Genomic DNA, 15,852 nt, shown 5'->3' on the forward strand with positions numbered 1-15,852 from the left:
ATTGCAGTGAGGGAGCCTTGGGGAGCCAGGAGCCAGTAGACTGGGGATGAGAGTTGAAAAGTAGGACGACATCCAGACAAAATGCATTTTGTGTGTTTGCTGGGACCTCTTTGATATGATGGCTGGAGATGTGCTGTTCAGGTACCACGTTTGACTCAGGCTGGGCAGGATTCTCAGGCCCTGGGTGTAGTGGGGGGCTTTCTTCAGGTGGGAGTTGTGTGGTTCCTTTGGTGCCTTTGAAGGGAATTATTCCAACCCTAAAATTTCTTAGTTTAATAGGTCAAAGGAATTAATAGGACACCCATATTATCAATTGCTTTTCTTCTAGATAAAATTACCATCTTCTAGAGGAACATAATCATAATCATATCATTTTCTAGCACAGGTAACCCTGGCCAAATTTTATGTCTACAACTGTATTTAATGCCATGGAGATCACAGCAGAAACAGTAAAAAAGAGGGTAGATTGAGAAACTTTTGGTTTCACTTTTATCAGAATGCCATCCAGTTAATCCAGGACACTTCTCCAAAATCTATAACCTATGAACTTAAACTCAGTTACAAGACATATTCCATAAAGAGGTTACTTATGGCACTAGTTAACCATGTTTGGGAAGAGCGGGGGGAGTGAAATCCATATATAAATACCATTTACTTCATTAGAGAATGGATGTTGAAATGTCCCTGCTTTCCTGTCAAATTTAGAAATTTATAATAGTGGCAGCCCCAGTCACCAAAGCTAATTCAAGGTCTATTTTTCTCCCAGGAAATAAATTAAAATGTAGAAATTCTAGGTTTATTTTTCTATTATAGCCCTCTAGATTTTGTCTTGGGGATCCCTTATATTGAGAGTCAAGAAGTCAAAGATTTCTGGGTCTTTTCAACATCCATTGTTCAAAAAGTTTTCCATCTTCACCCTCATGAGTGGAATAATCCAGTCTAGGAGGTATAGTTTCATTAGGCCAATACGTAACCTGAGGCCCATGCCTGATCTGTTTTGTCCAGCTTTGCTTCTTTTTAAAAGGTCTTCTCTTCACTGTGTCTTTGTGTGAATTCCACAGATTTCTTAAGGATGTTCATTCAGGTCACAGATACTATCTGCATCTTCGCTTATGATAATAGTTCCACCGTGAAACTCACCCAATAATTCTTTTGAGTATTTAAGATGGATCTTTCCCTCTTGAATCTGTTCAAAATTTCTGTAACCACTTGGCAGATCTGCCATGGTCTCCTATATGTAGTTTCTGCAGTTGCTTTCATTATGGACTTTTTTCCTACAGCTGTAGGAGAATGCCTGTCAGTGGTTTCCTAAACTTGGGATCCCTTAGCAGGAGTGGATAGGGGAGGGGTCATTTCAGCTGGCTCTTCTTCCTAGTATTCCTTTTATGAACATCTAGATCTGATGTGTTTTCTTATTTCTTTTATATCCATATGCCTTGTATCTAAAACCCCAATCCTTCTTCTATGGACATCTTTCTCTTTCTCCTGCTTAATCAGCCCTTCTGCTTTTATTTGTCTTTCATTCTTTCTCTGTTCCTATTTAGACAATAAGACAGAAGTATAATTTGACAACCAATCTAGTTCCTCCTTGAGTTTCTGAGCAAACTTGTTTCCACATACACTGTCCAAGACTCAGGCCTCTTAAACTGCCTTCTTAGCTGTTGGGTTGACAATTTTATTGAGCTTTTTCTGAGGGTGGATTTTATTTTTTCCTTTATCTAAACCCAGGAAGATGGAATATCCTTATAAAACAATGGCTCCTATTCCTTCTGATGCATTAACTAGTGAAATCTACCACCCTTTGGGAGTGTCACCAATGTTAGTGACTCTGAAATGTGAAGCTACAGCTGGAATTTATAGAATTAATAAATTCAGGACAAACTTGAGGCCTGGTGGGGCAGGTGACTTGAGTCTGTGGGTGATCGGCCACCTATTTCCACACTTCCCTTCCTTGTCCCTGCATGCAATTGCAAACAATACAGAAAGGAACAGAATGTTGAGCAGCTTATCTAGCAGTGCCTATCTAGGTCTGCTGTGAAACATGCGCTGGTGCTCTGCAGCCAGGAAGAACTTAGCTGCTTTTAGGGTTTAAGGACCTGGTCTATAGAAATGTCTGAGAAACCTAATTCAGGCAGAAAGAAAATTGTTCCATCCATCAGTATCTGAAAAGCATGTATACTGCAGCTCTGCCAATTGTAGGATTACCTTTATCTAGGTTTATAGTGTTCTATTTTTCCTAAAATGAAATTCACCCAGCAGCCATACCTACTCAGGCATATAGGACAAGGTCAGTTAAAGGTCAAGCTCAGAGACCATCATAGCCACTACTTATTGTGGTAGGCTGAATTCTAAGATTCTGCACCCCAAATGCCTACTCCTTGGTGTATACATTCTGTATAGATTTATCCCTTTGAGTGGGGGCAGGGCCTGTAAATGTGATGGAAAGTAACACCTGAAACTGGGTTATTAATTGGTTGACTTTAACCAAAAGGGAGAGTATCTAGGGTGGTTTGAATTAATCAAGCAACACCTGAAAAGCACGAGATAATCCTAAGAGCCTAGGAGAAGCAAACAGCCATGTTGTGAACTGCCTGTGGAGGGGCCTCATGGGAGCAAGGGCCTCAGTCCTATAATCACAAGGCATGTGAGCTTGGAAGATGAGCCCAGGCTTCAGGTAAGACTGTAATCCTGTTCAACATCTTCACTGTGGCTCTGTGAGGCTCTGAACAGAGGACCCAGTTAACAGTGGGATCCTGACCCATGGAAACAGTGAAATAACAACTGTTTTCTGTTTTAATCTCTAAGTTTGTGTTAATTTGTTACATAGCAAGAAACGCTAATGCACTTCCGAGGCAGTCCCTCAGCCATAGTAAAGGGTGCTGTTAACCTGCAATTGTTGGATAGCAAAACCTAAACTGAGGTTGATAAACTTAAGGTTGTTTTTCTTCACTCTCAAACAAAAACTAAGCATTTAGAAATCTCAGGGGCACATTTTCAGCAATTACTCTTAATTTTTTCATTATCATCAATCAACATCAGTCTTGTCAAAGCAATGTTTAAACATGCTAATCCTACTCGATGCTGTGCGTACAGTATATAGAGCAAGACAGCACCTGGGCACTGTCCTTCATCAGAACTTGGACTATCAGAGCTTAGACAAAATGTTTGACTTCTTGGTACTCGAAGTATGGCCCATGGACCAATAGCACTGGTTAGAAATGCAGAATCTCAGGGCCCACAGCAGGCCTCCTGCAAGTAAGAATGCATTTTGCAGGATCACCAGGTGATCGGGTGGTCTTTGACATTTGAGAAGCCCTGAATTAGTAGTGCCCTGCCTCCCTATCCTCCACGTGGCTCCCAGAATGCTCGTCTAAAGATCTAACAAATTTTAATTTTTTGATTGAAATAATTCAATAATATCCATTCCCACAAAGAATTAAATTTAAATTGCATTAAATTTAAATTTAGGGAGACAAAGGGTAGATAATAAAAATGATTCCAATAGAGGAGTTGCAAGCAGACAGAAAAATAGGAAGAGTTCATTGCTAGTTTTATAGGCTGCATGGTGTTTTTCTGGCTTTTTGCCATTCAGAGAGATATCAGAGATGCCCAGCTCAGCCTAACCCTTCACTCTGAAGAAAACAATACTTTCAAAAGGGAAAAACCTCCTGTGCCTATGACATTGCCCTTTTCATAAACGCCTGAGATCTGTGTGGGCCAGGAAGATACAACCACCGTAATTAGCAAATCTAGACATATCAACAAGGGGAGAAATGCTGTCATGCAGTGGAAGGTAAAGTGTGTGCAGAATCTGAAAAGGCTCATAGAGCAGTAGAAGTCACCAAGGTGCTCACTGGTAATAGCTATTGACTGATCACATGCCATGCAATGTGCTAAGAGCTTTATTGCTATTATTTCATTTAATTTCCACAACGGCCATTGAGATAGGTATTAAAAGGAAAAAGAAAAGGAAGAGTTGGATATTCCCTAAGTATGTGTTACTAAAAAATTTCACGATCACCATAAATAGAAGAAAAGGAAGAATTGGAAAGTCCATGTTGTACAGCTAATAGGAGGTGGAATTAGGATGACAATCAAGATCTGATTCTAAGGTCAGTTCTCTCAGCCTGTATACATCATTGTCTGCCCATTATTAGGTGGGCTGCTATCCCCACTTGTTCATTTAAATCCATATTCCTCACTCATGAATCTCAGAAAATCATTGTCTGCCCTTTCCCACTATGCTTTCAGAATGCGTTTCCTGGCAGATAATGAAATGGAAATGGCACCAATGAGTAAGAATGAATGGATTGATGGAGAGTTCCAGATGGAGGTGGGAAACACTGAAATGATGGGCTGCATCCATAAATCAGCAGATATGCCAGGGCTTTTGGTGACAGACACCCCGTTTCCTCACAGCCAAACTGTCTGCTTTGGCTTTACTGAGCTGTAGTGGAAGCCAAACCATCTACTACTGAATCAGTGACCCAGCAAGAGGGGATGAAATTATGAAATCAAACCAAATAAAAATCAAACCCCATGCACTGCCACAGTGGACAAAAAGGAAATGTCACATGCCTATTTCTGAATATTTTAGAGATTATTGTTGCCTGGGAATGGAATTCTAATGACTGGAAAGGCAGAGAGGTGATTACCTTAATGCATTGCCCATAAAGTCTGTTCATCCTTTTGCCAAGGAATTAATGAAGACAGGGCAGAAGGAATTGTTATTGGACAACTTAACATCTAGTATTTCAGCTAAAAGTAAAGCAGAAACAAAGGTTCCCTAAAGTCATAAGGGTTAATAGTTTAAGCTAGAGAGAGAAATCTAAGGCAGGTTGTTTTAAATCTTGATTTTTAACCTTGTTACTGATGCAGATGGGCTTGTGCATCTTTTGTAATTTATTGCTTTTTCATGCAAATTTGAACCAAGTAAATCTGAAATCACATCATATGAAAATAACTAAAGCCTCCCTTTACATATAACATTTGAGATGGTATAAATTCTCCTTATTTGTCATGATTTCCAGCAGGAAATCAATGGCACACCTAAGTTGGATGGAAGGACTGTTTACAAAGGTGTGGGCAGGGTGTAGGGAACCTGTAAGGAATAGTACCAATAACTTCTCCAGACCTGAAGGGACAAGGGGAGAGGGTAGTTACTGGACTTCTTGGGGAGGCATTTGTGTGGAAAGGGCCACTTGACAGGAGCTGGGGCCTTTGACAAAGGAATACAGCAGACCTGCAGCAGCCTGGTGGAGAGGGAGCTCTGGGAACAGACACCCCAACCTCACTCTCCCATCCCCCAATTTCATGCATCTGAGGCCCATTTATGGAACCTGCCTGGAAACCAGAGGTCAAGGAGACTTGTTGATGTAGTCCATATAGATTATCTTCTTTGAGGGAGCAGGGTGGAGGTGGATCTGGAGGGCCCCCAAACTACACCAAAATATGAGCCAGGAATCATATAATTTTAAACCAGCAGTGGGATGAATTGTAAATGGTGTTTCTGCTATGACCACATGGCAATGCCACTTCAGCTGGTAAACAGCACTCATAACCCCTTCTTCCCCAAACTATCTATCCATGGTCAGGATTGCCCTTGAACTGTGTGGCTTTTGAATTATGAGACGCTTTTGGGCAACATGTCTTTCATTAAATTAAACCTCCCCAATTCCCCAAAATAACACTTTGGTTTGAAGTCTTCTGTAGGAGACTTTAAGATGCAAATTAATTACCAGGCTACAGAGAGAATGCTGAATTATCTCCCTTTATGCAGTTTCTGTGTTGTTGAAATGCTACAACATGAAGATTTTTCTAGATGCAATTCTGTTTTCATTTTGAAGCATGGAATATTCTCAATGCTATGCAGCCTTCTTTTCTCTTACTCTAGAATTGGTTGGTACTGCAAGAAATTAATTTTGAAAATCATTAACAGCTGTGTTTTCAGTGTCACGATGGTTGCAGGAACTCTGGTTGCTAGGCTATAACCTCCCTGAGGCAGGAGCTGTGTCTCATTCAAGAATTTATCCACAGCTTCCAGCACAATGCCTGGTTCTCAGAAGGTACTCAAGAAGTATTTCTTAAATGAATGAACAAAGGTTTTAAAATTATGCATATATCCATAACTGCATCATACCAACTTCCAACCATATTCCCTAAGTATGTGTTACTAAAAAATTTCACAATCACTATAAATTATACTGTGAAGGTTGACTGGTTTCCCCTCCAATGGAATGCTTGGAACCTACAAACTAAGAATTAGCATCCAAGATCCATCCTTGTGTTATGATTCAATAATTTTGAGAGTTCTCCAAAGTACAATCATTGGAGAAACTCAACTAGAAACTTTCCCCAGTGAAGACCCAAAGAAGGTCATTTATCCTTTCAGTTTCCCCGTGAAAGCAGAAAATCTGAAAGCCTGACCAAAACCAAGGTAAGAAGTGCCTTAGGATCCATTTTGTTTAGTCATCTGCTTTACTTTTGAAAAGGACAAGCCTGCATCTTATAGCCATCTAAGTTCAGCCTCAAGTGTGTTGGAGGGAGCCTTAGATCCTCGCTGAGACAGCAGGATTCACCTAAATCACCTGCTACAAGACAAGGACAAGGTGGGAGGGACTGGAAGGATCCTGTCATACGGAGCTTTGCTTGGGAAGTCTACATTCTGGCATTGCTTAATGATGTCTTAATTTGGGGGTATTTTTAATTCAGGAGAGCAAATCAAACCATCCATTAAGAAGGTAATCCATGCATTTGATTTCTATTAAGAGGGAGAGGAACAGATTTTTTCTCTACTTTTTATCCTAATTTCCCCTGTACTTAAACTTCCTCTCCTTGCTTTAGGGATGCCATTGTAGTTTTTAGCCTCTGGCCAGTGGCGTGCAGTCCCCTGTGCGGCATCCTGGTGAATCACCTGCCTGGGTCTGTGGGCTGAGTGATGTTGCTGCCCCTGCTCCTCCTCCTCCTCTGTGGCCTCCTCTTGAATACTAGGCATGTTCACAGCAGGTGTGTTTGGCTGAGGCTGCCCAGGAGCCTGGGAACTCCCTAAGCTTCTCCAATGCTGGCTGATTCCGGGCAGGAAGCCCTGGGGTCTTCACTGGTGCAGGGCTGAACTCCTTCACCGGCTCACCATGACACCGTTTACAGATTGAAATTCTAGGAGGTGACAGGACCGACACATCCATGGCAACCAGATGTCCAGAGGCCAAGCTTCCTGGCCCTGCTCAGCCTCTCTGCCTTGAGGTCAATTATTATGAACTATTATTTTTGTAGGAATGCTCTTAATTCAACTGTTGTATAAATCATGGGTCTGTTTCTCAACAATTATAATTCAGAGCCTTTCAGACAACAGTAATCCCTGGTTTGGTCTATTTTCCTCCCTTTCCATTTCTTCTCTCATTTTCAACTGCTTCCCTAACTTGCTCCTAAGTTAACAGTTTCCAGCTGTGTATCATTTGGCTCTGTTTCCACCCCAGATTTTTCTATAATGTGCAGCTGGACCTCTTCCAGGTCCCAGATGTGCTATTATTTATGCTGAAGCATCTGAGCCTCAACACAGTCCTGCCACTGCAACGTGGCAAACTTGCAAACAATCTGACTGGTGGCCAGTGAGCAGGCTGCACCACCCTGACAAGTCGGGGAAGCATTTCAAAGGAGTAGGAGGGGTGCCCCAAGGAAGGGATGTGAGGGTGAAGGGAGCTCAGGTGAAGCCAGAAGCTCACACTCTCCCATGCTGTGGCTTCTGGATGAGCCTAGTCACACTGGAAGGTGGTGGTTTTGTTCCTTTCAAAGGAGGTGGTGCTGCTGAAATTCAAATAGCTCACCCTCCTCCATAAGTGAAACGGAAGAAGTTACCCAGTTAAAGCAAACTGTCGTCATCCCTAACTGATGGGACTGTGTGCACCAGAGGTGGGAGCTGAGGATCTGAGGAATATAGGGGCTGATGGGGAGGGACAATGGACTGGGAGCCAAAAGTCCAGTTCTAGGCTAACTTCCTACTGGTTCTCTTTGTGACCTTAGGCAAGCCTTTCTTGTGGGCTACTATTTCTTATCCTCACCCTAGTTTGTGTGACAAGCTCAAGAATGAGCATATGGGCTTGCATGGATGAGAGTGTCCTTCTTTCTGGCCATTTCTGAGACAACTTCATAGATCCTCAAGGCCTCCTGGAGCACAGTTTGAAGATCACTGGACAAGATGCAATTGTTGGGAAATCCAATCCGGGGAGATCTCCCTGTGAGCTGGGTGAGATCTCAACCCAGGAGAGAGTTCCTGACTCTGATCAAAAAGAATTCAAGAGCAGGTTGAGCAGGTACAAGCAGAGTCATGCAAAAGCACACACTCAAGGAGGGAGTGCAGGCATGCTTGAGAGGCGAGCAGCATGGGGGTTCAGGTTGGGTGGTCTTACAGCTGGAGCTTAAGCAGAGGGTGGAATACTCATTGGGACAGGTGGGGTTTTCTTGCAATAGGGGGGTATTTCCTGGAAATAGGATGAAGCCCTCTTTTTTCCTTAGATGGTCTTGGAGCTGTGATGGCATCAAGGGGTATTACTTTTAGTATGCTAATGAGTGTAAAATGAGCTTTGGGATGGTTTTAGATTATCTTTGTTCCCCATCCCGAATCTAGCTGATTTGAACTGGTTAGAAACTGCACTGTGTTGCCATCAGTTACTTTCCTAGAGTCTAGCTGGTTTGCTTTTGCTTAACCTGTTTTGGCAGCTGGCCACAGGAACTGGCCTCAAGCTTTTCTTGACTTGCCCAGGGCCTGGTTCTTTTCCTGAACTACACAGCCTATGTCATAATCATTGTTCCCAAACCTTTATCCTAAGGCTGTCCTTGGAAAAGCATATTCCTCTCTAACTGGATTAGAATCCTAGGAAGACTTTGGACTAGAGAGGACTTTTGGATACCCGCTGTAACCCTATTCTTTCTTATCTGTTTCTTTGAGGTAGGTTAACATCAATCTAGAATCTTACTAGTTGGGAGAAGCTCGCCATGTGGAATAGTTCATGACTCCTAGTACCACACAGCTATCCTCAGAAGGCACACTGCTTCTGTAATGGGGTGTTGGACACTTGGGCACATGTATAAAGGCAAAGTTCAGTATCTGAAAATTTTCCTCCACACAGGTGACTTCTAGTAAGTAGACCCATGGGTCCAGTTGTACTAGAGATGAGTTCAGTGTCACTAAGGGAGGTCCCAAAACATCTAGACTCTGCGGATAAGGTATTACTTTTCATCTTCAGCGAGTGGTATAGCACCATAGTAAAAGCAGCTACAGATTGTATTATTCTTTCCAAATTGCTTCCCTACTTAGTGATAGATTAATACCCTCTGGCTACAGGGATCTTTGGCTTAGTTGTTGATTTGCTTTGGCCAATGAAATGAGAGCAGAAATTATGTATGTCACTTCCAAGTTAACACTCTAAAAGCCTATGCGAGACTTCACCATCTCTTTTTTTTTCTTAAAAAAAAGGGCAGTATTTAAGAAGGGCAGTATCCCAGGAAGAGGCTGCTTCTTTAGCCTGTGTCTCAGAATGAAAAGGACGTGAAGTTACAGCAGACCCAAGACAGGCATGTAATGAATATGGAGCCTAAGCAAGGAATACACCTTTGCTGTTGTAAACCTCACATCTGACTGAGTTTTAGGGTTAGGGCTAGAGAGACCTTGTTTAGAATTTCACCTGTATAACCTTAACAAATTGCTTAACCTCTTTAAGCCTCAGTTTTCTCATTCATGAAATGGGAATGATAATGGCACCCCTCTCATTAGGTTGTTGACAGGATTAAATATGAAAATGCAAGTAAATTGATTAGCACAGTATCTGGTACTTAGAAAACACTTGATAAATATTACTTATTATTCTTATAAAATAGATTTAAGACAGACATAAAAATATGGGTGTATATGAAAGAGATGAGTGATTATGAAGAAGGAAAATTGATCATAAATCTTTTAATACTTAAGTTTCAAAAATAATATTCAATATTTATGGCCCTGTAATAGGAAGAACAATGGCCCCAAAGAAGTACAAATCCTAATCCTCAGAATCTGTCAATATGTTATCTTACATAGAAAAAGGAACTTTGTAAATGTGATTAAGGATTTTGAGATGGGAATTTATCCCAGATAATTTGAGGAGGACTGATGTAATCCCAAGGGGCCTTATAAGTGAAAGAGGGAGGCCCAAGAGTATGAAAATTGAGGAAACCTCATTAACATGGAGCTGGGAGGCCAGCAGGGGGAGCTCTCATGCACTCTCACTCCTTGTCCATTGCAGACCCAACGGGAAGGGACATTGCCAGCATTGTGTTTTAGCTACCACTTTACTACCCCAGCAGGAGAAAGGAAGACTTTTCTCCTCCCCCAGCAATAGCCCAGCCAATGAAAAGTTACTACGTTCAAAATCCCAGTTTACTACAATGGACTTTTTGTTTGTAACAGCTCTCTTAGCTCCAACCTTTCCTATGTAAAAGAGCGTTCTTTTCCTTTGCTCCCTTGACTTGCCTATGGTTTTGCCATAACTTGCTTGCCCCAAACCATAATTCTCTTCTGTTCCCCAAAAAAAACATTTTTGCTGGTAAAATAACTGAAGTTTATTAAATTAACTGAACATTTTTCTGAGTTCAAAATCATAAAGGTCTGAGTGAGATTTTTTTTGAGGTCCCAGTACATGCTGACTATAGCTGAGGCCTCTGCCTGTGGCCACCCTTTCCCACCAACTCCTTTCCCATCTCACATGATCCCACCTTATCTCATCCCATGTACATGATCTAAAATTCATAAGAGAAAATTTCTATTTTAATTTTAAAATAGCATGTTAACTTATTTCACTACATGTAGTTTTGGGGGTGGTTTATAATATTTTCCAGTCACTTCTGATGTTAAAATTAAGGCCACAAGGCCAGGCTCTTATATAAACTGGAATTATACCAGCATGATTCTTAACATGACTTTTTCTGGAATTCTCTTCTAGCAAATGAATTCTTTCATCATCAAGAGAATGTTATATAAACTCTCTTGATGATGAAAGAATTCATTTACTAGAGTAACACATGAGGCATATGGTCGTAATTAAAAAAAAAATCGTTGGTTGCCAAAGTTTTGTTTGATTATAAACTGAGAGAATTCACTGTTGTTTGCTTCTTTTATGTACCTTTGTTTTGCTTTTTAATTGGTTTCAGTGACGGCAGGGCAGACAAGAGACAGGAGGAATATTTGTCATCTCCTTCCCCCAGGCAGTCTTAAACATTTTCAGTTCTTCCCTGTGTTGCAGGGAGGCTGGCTAGGATGTCACGGATCCCTGTTACACTTGTTAGCCTTCTTCAAGGAGCCTGCTTGTGTATGCTGCCATTTCCGTGATTGTTTCTGCTGCAGTGGTTCTTGGTTCCTCCACGTCTCCTGCCATTGTACAGGGAAGCATAAATCTCCCGGTCCTCTAGCTCTAGGTCCTGTGTTTGGCCACAGAATGATAAATATTCTCCTTCTGTTATAAATAAAACGATAACTCAAGTGTTCAACAAACAGCTACTTGTTTTGCTTCCCATTGACTCCCAATTACTCCATGCTGAGAGTAGCTAACTTCCCAGAAGTCTCCTCAACCACAAGATGGTGTTTAGCTTTAGTTATTTTTCTCCTATTAAAAGAAGGTTGCAGTGTCAGGGGGGTACCCTATTTAAGTCCTGGTGCCAGAAAAATAAATCTTCCCTTATGCTTGGCCTTGTATTTCTAAGTATTTTCCCCGTATCATTTTAGAACTCATAGTTATGAGGATTCCCCAGTCTCCAAACTCTTTCTCTCCGTAATATTTGTTTCTTGAGAGGGGTCGCCTAGTTGCTTTCTAGTGACTGACATCTCTCTCTCAGAGCGTGTGTGTAAAATCTTAGTATACACAATATATTCACTATTCTGTTTGATTTTTACTATCGCATTAGATTTTTACTATCACATTTCAGTCTGGATTCTGCAGTGGGAAACTTACTACCACATAATTCACTTTTATTCAATACTTTGTCTCACTATGGTTATACCCACTTTTAGTTAGATATTGCATGAATTAGTATCTGAATCATACCTAAGACCAGATGGAGTTGGCTTTTTCTGAGAAAGACAAAGCGTTAGGTTTTCTTGTCTTAGTTACAAAAAATGCCAGCTTGAGCAATTAGCTGGCTGGTGTCCTAATTGTCTTAATATGTGAATCAGAGGCTCCAGATGGCCCACCTGATCAATTATGTAGGTACTGATTAAGTAGGGGAAGAAAAAAATAATTCAGAGAGGCAGAGTTAGTCACTCAAGTCTACTATTTATGTCAGAAGTGTGTTAGTTGCTCAGTAAAGATTTGCACATACAGCTGCTAGGGGCAGTGAGTAGCATGGCTGTGTCTCTGAGCTGGTCTTGAAAAACCCTCATATTGTAGGGAAATGAAAATATCTTTGGAGTCTAACGTTACCCAAGTTGAGAGATAAGAGGCAGCACAGAGTTCTATGTATGAAAAAATAAAACCAATGACAAATAATGATCATCTTTGAAGTTTAAAATGAAAAAGGAGAAAAATCTTGCTTGACAAAAATATAATCCCTTACTTGTGCCCATCTTGAGTAATAGCTGTCTCCCAATTACCATCAATTCCTCACTTGCCTTAACAGCACAAGGTAGAGTCCTACCTTGAGTCAAATTGCTGCTCTTTATTTTCAAAGCCTTCTCTTGAGTGACAGCTACAAAATCTCTCTTCTTTGAAGGGATTTAAATAATTTACAGACATTCATTCATGATTTCACTGAGAAACTTCATTAAAAAAAAATAGGGGTATAGAACAGGGGTTGCAAAGTCAAGACCACAAGCAGAATTGGTTTGTTTGGCTCTCACAGCATTTTAAAGAAATTACACATAAAAATGCAGGTTTTTCCATGGCTGCAATCAGCTGGAGTTAAGTGTCTACTGCCAGCTTGAGACAGGGCATACTCCCTTTTTCAGTTCTCTAAGGACATGCACTGAGCCCACTTTATTCACTTATACCACCTGTCTGGTCCTGTTCCTGAACTCTGACACTATAGAGAAACTGAAGTACAGAGTCACCCTGAGAGGAAAACACATGGAGCTTAATTCTGTGGGCACTCAGTTTAGTGTGTATGTGAATGGGGGAGGAGAAGAAGTTGGTTTTATGAGCAAAGAAAGTAATTTCTTGAGATGGACTCTACTCCTGGTGAAGATGCCATGAAGATTGTTGAAATGACAACAAAGGAGTTAAAATATTACATAACCTTAATAAAGCAGTGGCAGTTTGGGAGGATTGACTCCAATTCTGAAAAAAGTTCTTTGGGTAAATGCTATCCAACAGCATCCCGAACTACAGAGAAATTGTTCATGAAAGAAAGAGTCAACTGGTGTGACAAACTTCACTGTTGCCTTATTTTAAGAAATTGTCACAGCCCCCAGCCTACAGCACCCACCACCCTGGTCAGTCAGCAGCCACCAACATCAAGGCAGGACCCTCTGTCAGAAAAACGATTATGACCTGCTAAAAGCTCAGATGATGGTTAAAATTTCTTTTAGCAATAAAGTATTTAAAAAATAAGGTATATACATTGTTTTTTTTTTAATGATGCTAGTGCACAGTTAATAGACTACAGTATAGGGTAAACATAACTTTTATATGCACTGAGAAGCCAAAAAATTCATTTGACTTGCTTTATTGGGATGGTCTGGAACAGAACCTGCAATGTCTCTGAGGTCTGCCTGTACAAAATAAATAACCAAAGCAGGCATTCCAGGAGGCAAGGAGTATCTTCAATTAAATTAGCCCAGGTAAAAAGAAGGAAAAAACAAAATCCCATGCTTATGGATACTAGTTAATTGCAACATATAATAATTGAACATTTTGACCACATGATGCCTGCCTATTAATTTAAAATTCAAGTTAATTTTACCTGTGTTTGTTTTTCCCATGTCATTGGTGTAAATTCTCAGCTTCATGAAAATGATGGCTCGTTTGATAAGGCAGGGGAGGGTATGTGTGTGTCTTCACCTTGGTTTCTCTCACCTCCATTGCTGCCTGACTGGTATTTTGAGATGGGCTGGGTGATATGAGAGGATTCCCTCCTGCATGCCCATCCCAGTGCCCTAACTCCATGCAGATACTAGTCATTCTCCATGAAGATCCTGGCTTTCTTCAGTTCCAGAACTTGGTGTGTAATCCATGCAGGGTCTTAGATAATAAGAAATGAAGGTGATTCCATTTTTGGTTTCCATGTTGCCCTTTTTCAATGACTCTTTTTTCTGGGATATCCCAAGATTCATATCCAAGTCCTGTTGAGAGTTTTTCCTTCCCATAAATCTTCCAAATGAAAATAATATCAACTCACTTCTTTTCCTAGAATATTTTTGTATTATTTATTACAGGAAAGGGGATAGTAAAGATAATAAAAATTAAAGTATGAACAAAACACTCTTGAGTGTCATAAAAATAGATGATGGAGAAGAGAGAGAACTTGCCTCCTCCTATGCTGTGCACTAAACAGGCTGTGGTGTTGACTGATGAGAGCTTGTTTTTGATTTGGAAATTGATGAGAATTGTTTGGGACAGGCCTAGCTGTGGGTAATTCAGGGAGAAGGCACTGTGTAGTTTACATATAAGGCAAGTTTGGCTTTTGTAACTCACAGAGCTTCTGATCTAGTTGAAGACAGCTTGCATATGTAACCCAACTAGAGAAGAATTCAAACATACGATAAGTTACTAAATTACATATTAAAAGTAATAGCATGGCAATAAATGCAGTGCATCACGGGTTCTAAATTCAACCCTTAACCAATTAATGGGAGACTTTCTTGGAGATAACTTAGTTCTGCTTTAGGTTCCTCCCTAATGTGGTGAAATGCTCATATTTGGTGATTGGGTTTCATGGATTTATTTTTGCACTCATAACCATCTTTTCTGAGGCTTCCTTTTAATAATTTTTTGTTGTTTTCTAAAATTAGCAATTACCTATCTCCTAAGGAGTTTTAAACTCACCTGTCTCTTACGTTTAGTCAGTTTTGGTGTTATATGGCTAACCCCATTAGATAGAGGATCTGGACTACATAATGCAATTGTACTGAGATTGAATTTTCACAGTTGGAGAAATTTGCAAAATTCAGATGAACTTAAACATGGCAATTCAAGTGACTTGCTGACTTAACACTGAAAGTTCCCATTTCTTTTAGATAAATACCTAGTCATTTAGGATGTTCCCTATTTCTTTCCTCTTCTCTCCAGAGCTAAGGATTTTCCATCCTGTCACTGGTGGAAAAGGGTCTGGTGTGAATCTTGTCTTTTGCTCTTTGCTGGCCTCTGGCTTAGCTGGACCTGCCTGGTCTCTACTCCTGTTGTTCCCACTGATGAAGCATGTGCCGCATGGTTTTTGGTCATCAAGTCCTTCACTCTTCATATTCTATGTCAATAATACGAGGCCCATTTGGATTCCCCATAGACTTTTAGTCAACCTCCATGCCTCTCTCTACTAAATATGGGGAATGTATGGCTGCTCTTGCACTCCATTCTGGGGCTGTGAGAGATTGCAGTAGGGTGGATGGAGTATGGGCTAGGCTATTTCAGAACTTATTTTGACAATACTCATCCTGTACATACATATCCTGTACAATCCCTCTGAGATTTTGTTCCTGAGTTCTAGTTTTCAAGTTGGGACCTAGTTCTCCCTACTTTCAGATGGCTATCTGTTCCAGGGAGGATGGTCTCTACCAGTTCCCCTCAGGTATGATACCTGGATGGGTAACTGTGAGCATCTCTTTTTCAAGATCCTGCACCAACTACACATGCTCTGTAAAAATCAATTTTCTTCAAGCTCCTCAACTCCAGCTCA

At 40.8% G+C, this 15,852-nt stretch overlaps 1 long non-coding RNA gene across 1 annotated transcript in view; it reads left to right on the forward strand.

The window, feature by feature from the left end:
• Positions 1 to 15,852, forward strand: part of LOC118935857 (uncharacterized) — a 185,450-nt gene that overhangs the window by 109,595 nt on the left and 60,003 nt on the right. The gene's annotated exons all lie outside the window — the stretch shown is intronic.

This window comes from Manis pentadactyla, chromosome 3, assembly GCF_030020395.1.
Source record: "Manis pentadactyla isolate mManPen7 chromosome 3, mManPen7.hap1, whole genome shotgun sequence".
Classification (NCBI taxonomy): domain Eukaryota; kingdom Metazoa; phylum Chordata; class Mammalia; order Pholidota; family Manidae; genus Manis; species Manis pentadactyla.